Source organism: Camellia sinensis, chromosome 10 (genome assembly GCF_055761805.1).
Source record: "Camellia sinensis isolate YWXY chromosome 10, ASM5576180v1, whole genome shotgun sequence".
Taxonomy (NCBI): domain Eukaryota; kingdom Viridiplantae; phylum Streptophyta; class Magnoliopsida; order Ericales; family Theaceae; genus Camellia; species Camellia sinensis.
In genome coordinates this window covers 129,289,779-129,296,217 of record NC_138970.1, presented here as the reverse complement: position 1 = coordinate 129,296,217, position 6,439 = coordinate 129,289,779, and the positions used below count along the sequence as shown (strand labels likewise).

The following is a 6,439-nucleotide window of genomic DNA, read 5'->3' as shown; positions in this document are numbered from 1 at the left end:
TTTATCCTGTAGCATATTTGGTTATTTTGAATATTTTGTCCAATATATTTTAATGCATTACAAATTAGGGTATAAAAAATGTAAATTAGCTTATATTATTTGTCTAAATTTCTGTACATAATGTTTGGACCCCTTGGAATAAAATCTTGGTTTTGTCCCTAGATGTCACATGTCCAATGGATCACGTGGTGAAATTCCCTTCTCTGAATTCTGAACTGCCAGGTCAAGATGGATACACCACTGTACCTCGATAGGTTGAGATAGAGACATGGTCTTCAACTTGACAATCCTTACTCTTAGCCATCAAACCACATGATCCCCACATAGTTAAAACCATAAAAAAGTTCAGAGACCGCAATATCACATACAGAGCTTTGAGGTGCTTCACTAGTCATGCCAACTGACCCAGATAGATGCTAGTTTGAGTATGAGAGGGAGCTCTTTATTAGTGTCACTCCTCTTGAGCTCAAGATGGTCACCTCCACTTTGACCTTGAGATACCATACCATTTCTATATAAGATGTGGAGGCCTTTGGCCTTTAGGAGCATTGTCTTTGAGGATGTCACCCTTGAGGGACTATGGCACTTTGCCTTGTGTGGCCTACAAGCTTCAATTTGAAGGCTATGTAATTTATGCTAACAGGGTCTTTTTTTTGGGTGATTAATGCTAATAGGGTCAATCTTGCTAAAATGTAGATTTTAGCTAATTTAACACCTGCAAAGTCTTTCCTGGTAGTATAACTCCTTAAACCAATGTATAACTATGAGAATTAGAAACATGTGATGATGAGCAATAGGTGCTTATATTTCGACTTATTCTCTTTTTGAAGTGATAATTTTTTGCTTAAGAATGTTGTCCTTTAATTTTCTTATAGTTTTTTTTTTTTAAACCTGTTTTTGTTCAAAATATTTGATGTTTATTGCAAAGCCAGTTGAGCTAAGATTTTGAGTGTTATTTGTTCTTTGAGTCATGCAATTTTAGATGAATTTCCATTTATGCTTTAGCTGAGCAACAAAGCTTCTGACTTGTTATTGTAATTCTCAATAGCCAAAAATAAAAAAATATAAAAAATTGATGCACTCTTTCTGTGTAGTAGTTGCATCATGTTTAAGGTTAGGAAAAACCATTCGGTTATTTCAATTTGAAGTCTAATGAGAGAGAAATGGTTTTTCAAATTACTAAAATAGTTTCTGGTGGTTTTTTGAGTAGGCATTACCTTCTTCTAAACAGGAGATCTTTTTTTGATAAGTTTCTCAATTCAATGGTGGAAATAAAAAATTTGAAAATCTGTTTTTAAACAAGTATTGTATGTACCAGAATAATATGTTGCTCTGTTTGGGTCCGGTGATGTTGTTGTATGGAAGTACAAAGGATTATGCAGGACAATCCTATGCAAGCATGTCATTGGTTAAGGACCATCAAGATGAAAAAGAAATTTATAAATTTGTAGGAATAGATGGTTCTCCATTTAAAAAAAAAAAAAAAATCCTAAAACAACCCATTTTGGGGAAACAATTTTAAGGTATTTTTTGAGTTTTCAAAACTTTGTAATTTGTATTTGTAATTTATAAAATTTGTAAAAATACAAGTCCCAAATTGCCTAAAGAAGATGCTACCTGTGTCAATGGTCTAAGAAGCATGGACACGGATACACGATACAAGACGGACATGCAACACAACATAGACATGCCAACACGTCAATTTTCAAAAAATGCAAGACATGACACATGAGGGATACACACAATATATGATTTTATACATTTATTCTATGTCATATACATGAATATTTCATAAAAGATAATACAAAATGTAACATAACACTATTCCAAAAATTTAGAGGAGGAGGGATTTATAGGTATAATTCTATGTTGTTTTTCTTTGGTCATTGTATCTTAAAAGTTATTTTGTTTAAACTTATAATCATCATGTTTGGTTCTAAAAAATTAAGTCCAATTTTTAGAAAATTGAGTTTTTTTTGTTTTCTATGTTTTTTTGGTTTTTAATGATTTTTTAAAATATTTTACTCAAATTTTTATATTTTTTAGATACTCCTAATCTAAATACGCTTAAAAAGTATAATATTTGTGAATTTATTTTAAAAAATTCATCAAATACAGAAAATATTAAAAAAAAATTAAAGTTCAATACATTTTTGTATTTTTTGGTATTAAATGAATTTTTATAAGATTTTTATATGATTTCTTTTATTTTTTAAGTATATTAAGATTAAGTGGATCTAAAAAAAAAAAAATTGATTAAAATATTTTTAAAAATTATTAAAAATACAGAAATAAAAATTAAAAACTCAAAAAACTATTTTTGAAAACTCAAAATCATAGCATTTGGATTTGGATGTGTGTCAGACACATGTTGAACGTTGGTGTCCGACACGTACATAGAGACACTCTTTTTTAGTAGTGTTGATGCTTCTTAGTTGGTGGTACATGGAGAGAAGGTTTTTAGTTTTGGGTCTTGAATCCTTCAATTATCAAGAGCTGTCTCCTCCCTCTAGAACTTCTGCTATATTTGTTAGGAAAATGCTATGCTTATAGGATTTTTATACAAAACAAAATTCAAAATTCATGATGTGTCAGTGACATTTTTTAAAATATAAGTCATCCTACTAGGTCTTTTAATTTGAAATGAAAATCAAAACTTGTCACATCATTTTGTATTACTTTTATGTATAATTTGTGTGTTTGTATAGTACTGATCTATTCGTTTAGGCACCCATATATATATATGTGTGTGTGTGTATAGCATCCAATGAGTTTAGCCCCCTGTGGATGATTGCTGGGTGCACCACTCACTTGCATGATCCGAAAAGCAAATTACAAATACAGACCAAGGCAAGAAAATGAAAGTCCTTGAACTTTTATTTAAGACCCAAAGCTATGGGCCCTTGTAGTTTATCAATATTTACAAGAGCTGAAGGTTTGCAAACCTCTAATATGATACCTGATTTGTTTTATGTCACAGAAGATCTATTGTGTGGGAAGGCTGAGAAACTGTTTACTTGAAACTGGAATGAACTTGACAAGCCAACCTATTGGCCAAGACATTGCAGCAATCACAATGCACGCGACCCATTGCCCCCAATTCAGCCTCTCAGTATCGGCAAATTTCTTTAGAAACTCCACCATGACCGCTTGAAGGACTACTGTCATCCCGATAATGCTGAGAAAAAGTTTGTTCTTAACTATCCCCTCAAATATATTCTTCTCCTCCATCTTCCTTGCAGTGAACTCATTAAAAACTTGGCACAGGACGAAACTATTGAACACGAGTGTGTCCTTGACATTCTTGTTCACGCCGAAGATTGTGCTTCCCTTGAACTCTAGGACCAGCAAAACAGTTATTTGATACAAGGCCTGAGCAATGAGGTTCCTCCACATGATCTTTGTTATAAGCGGTTCAGTTCGACCCACAGGTTGCTTTGTCATTAGATCATTAGTTGGTTGCTCGGTGGCTAGTGCTAAGGCCCCCAAAGTATCCATTATGAGGTTCACCCACAGTAGCTGGACTGCTGTTAGCGGAACTTCACCAGACGATATTGCTGCGACGAAGTTGATGACAAGGGCAGCCACGTTGACAGTGAGTTGAAATTGGATGAACTTTTGAATGTTGTTGTATACGCACCGACCCCACTTCAAAACTGTCACCACCGAGGTAAAATTGTCGTCTAAGATGACTATATCCGAGCTCTGTTTCGCCACTTCTGTGCCTTGAATTCCCATTGAAAGTCCGATATCTGCTTCTTTCAGTGCAGGTGCATCGTTTGTTCCATCCCCTGTGACCGCTACTACATGTCCTTTCCGCTTCAAGCACTTTACCATCAGAAGCTTGTCAAACGGGGACGATCTAGCCATTACGCGGATTGTGTTTATCTTTTCCATTCTCTCTTCGTCCGAGTAATTTCTGAATGTCACTCCTTCGACCACTGCATTGTTCGAATCCTCATTGGGTTCGACAATCCCAGATTCGATAGCTATAGCTTTTGCAGTGAAGATGTTGTCTCCCGTAATCATTTTAACATCAACTCCGGCATCTCTGCAAGCTTGTACTGCTGCCCTGACACCTGGTCGACTAGGGTCCTTTAAACCGACAAGCCCTAACAAGGTAAGTCCAGTTTCTTCAATCTTTCTGCTGACCTCTACACTTTCATCTGTAACTTCTTTGTAACCAAAGGCGATGCATCGCAAGCATTTAGCTGCCATATCTTTAATAATCATTTCAAACTGTGTTCTTTCTTCATCATTCATGGGTATAATATTCCCATTTTTGGTGTAATAATTTGAGCACATTGACAGAATCATCTCCGCAGCCCCTTTCCAATGCGCGTGAATTTTTTTTCCATCCATCCTCGTCAAAACCCCACTTCGTTTCTTCTCTGAGTTGAAAGCTTCTACTTGAAGAATTTTATGACCTTGCTTCAGCTCATCAATATCCATAGCCAAATCAAACACGACCCAGGAGAGGATTGCTGACTCAGTAGGGCTTCCAGAAATTTCAGGTATTGATGTGGATAACTGTCTATAGACTTCGCCGGTTGTATTTAAACCGACACCTTCATATATCATTTCAAGAACATTAGGGGCTATTTTCAATGATGCTTTGTCTGTCATTACCTCTTTTCCAAGCCAAAATTCTGTTACCTTCATCTGGTTTAATGTAAGTGTGCCGGTTTTGTCTGTGCAGATAGTGGTGGCCGAACCCATTGTCTCGCAAGCAGAGAGTTTCCGAACCATGGAATTCTCAACCATCATCCTCTTCATTGAATAAGCCAAAGTTAGAGTCACAGCCAAAGGCAAACCTTCTGGGATCGCCACCACAACAATCGTAACTGCCGCAGCAACAATCCGCACAACGGCATTCATGACATCATTCGCTTTAGTCTTGCCGTAGTTGAATTCTTGGTTCCCGTGCTTATCTTCAGTGTTTCCTGTGAAGTACCGGATGAGCAAAACTACGAGAACAAGGAAAGCCACCAGTAAACCGACCTTCCCGATATAAGATGTCAGTTTGTTAAGCCGAGCTTGCAATGGTGTTTGCTCCTCTGAGTCACGGCTTATCGAGCTCACCATTACACCCCATGCTGTATTCATGCCTACCGAAGTAACAAGCATGTGACCGTACCCATCTGTCACCATGGTACCTGAGAGCAAGAATGGATTATCGGTTTCATTTACTGCGACGTAATCACTTTCCCCTGTCATGCTTGATTCATCCACTTTCAATGAGTGTCCGTCCAAGAACAACCCATCTGCCGGAACTTGATCACCAATCTTTAGACACACAATGTCACCCACTACGACTTCAAAAATCGATATGGGTTGTCTGTGGCCTTTTCTCACCACTTCCACTTTCATCAGGTTACTGCTCTCATCAGAGAGCTTGTCAAACTGTCTGCTCTGCTTGAAGTTACTTATGGAAGAAACCACAACGACTAGAATGACAGCAACGATAATGCTCCCCCCATCATACCACCCTTCTGTGGGACCGTGCTGTTTGATTCCGAACCCGAGAGAGAACACCGCACATACCAGAAGTATAATGATGGTGGTGTCTTTGAATGCTTCAAAGACAAAACTGAGAAAGCTCTTTGCTGGTGGTTTCTCGTACGTGTTCGAACCAAACACATCGATTCTGTACTTAATATCACTCTCCTTGGCAGTGATACCAACATTCATGTTGGTTTCAAGAATTGTCGCAACCTCTTTCACCCCTCCATATTGACAGAGACTGTTAAATTTCTTCTCTCTGACCATCTCAGAGAGTGCTTTCTGATCAATATCGAATAAGCATACGTGACCATGCTTGTCATCAACATCATCAATGGCTTGAATATCAATTGCAACGTAAGATGGGCCGCACGAGAACCTTGGAAGGAATTGGGTGTTCTTTCCATTGGCAATGACTTTCTTGGCCAAAGAAACAACGAAATAGATGACTCTGAAGATCTTTCTCAATCGCTTGTTGGGTTTTCGAACTGAGTGAGCTTTGTCGAGAAACATGATGGTATCGCTGGATTTTCGAGATTGCAGAGGCATGGTTGATGATGAAGAAGAAGAAGAAGAAGAAGAAGAAGCTATGAAACTATACTCTTAAGCTGAAGAGATGATTTTATAGTATAGTAACGGAAACTTGGGACTGAGGTAGCTTGCTGTGATAGACTTGGAACGCGGAGCATTTGTTTTCTGAGAAAGTTCAATGTAGTTTCCTTTCCTTGGTATAATTAAAGAGTTATTGGCAGTGAAATTGTGTGGAAACAGCTCAAGAATGAGGCGGCAATGTCAGTTTTATAGATAAAATTATCTTTATAGAAATGATCATATTGAGTCGTATCATTGTGAATAAAAAAAAAATTTAGTCACTACAAGAAGCTACATTTATGGCGACTAAATTTTTAGTCGTCAAAAGTCATTTTTTCGTCGCTGA

At 37.2% G+C, this 6,439-nt stretch overlaps 1 pseudogene; it reads right to left on the bottom strand.

Annotated features, from left to right (window-relative positions):
• Nucleotides 1-2,965: 2,965 nt before the first annotated feature.
• Nucleotides 2,966-6,060, bottom strand: LOC114289903 (calcium-transporting ATPase 12, plasma membrane-type pseudogene; annotated as a pseudogene).
• Between the last annotated feature and the right edge of the window lie 379 nt (nt 6,061-6,439).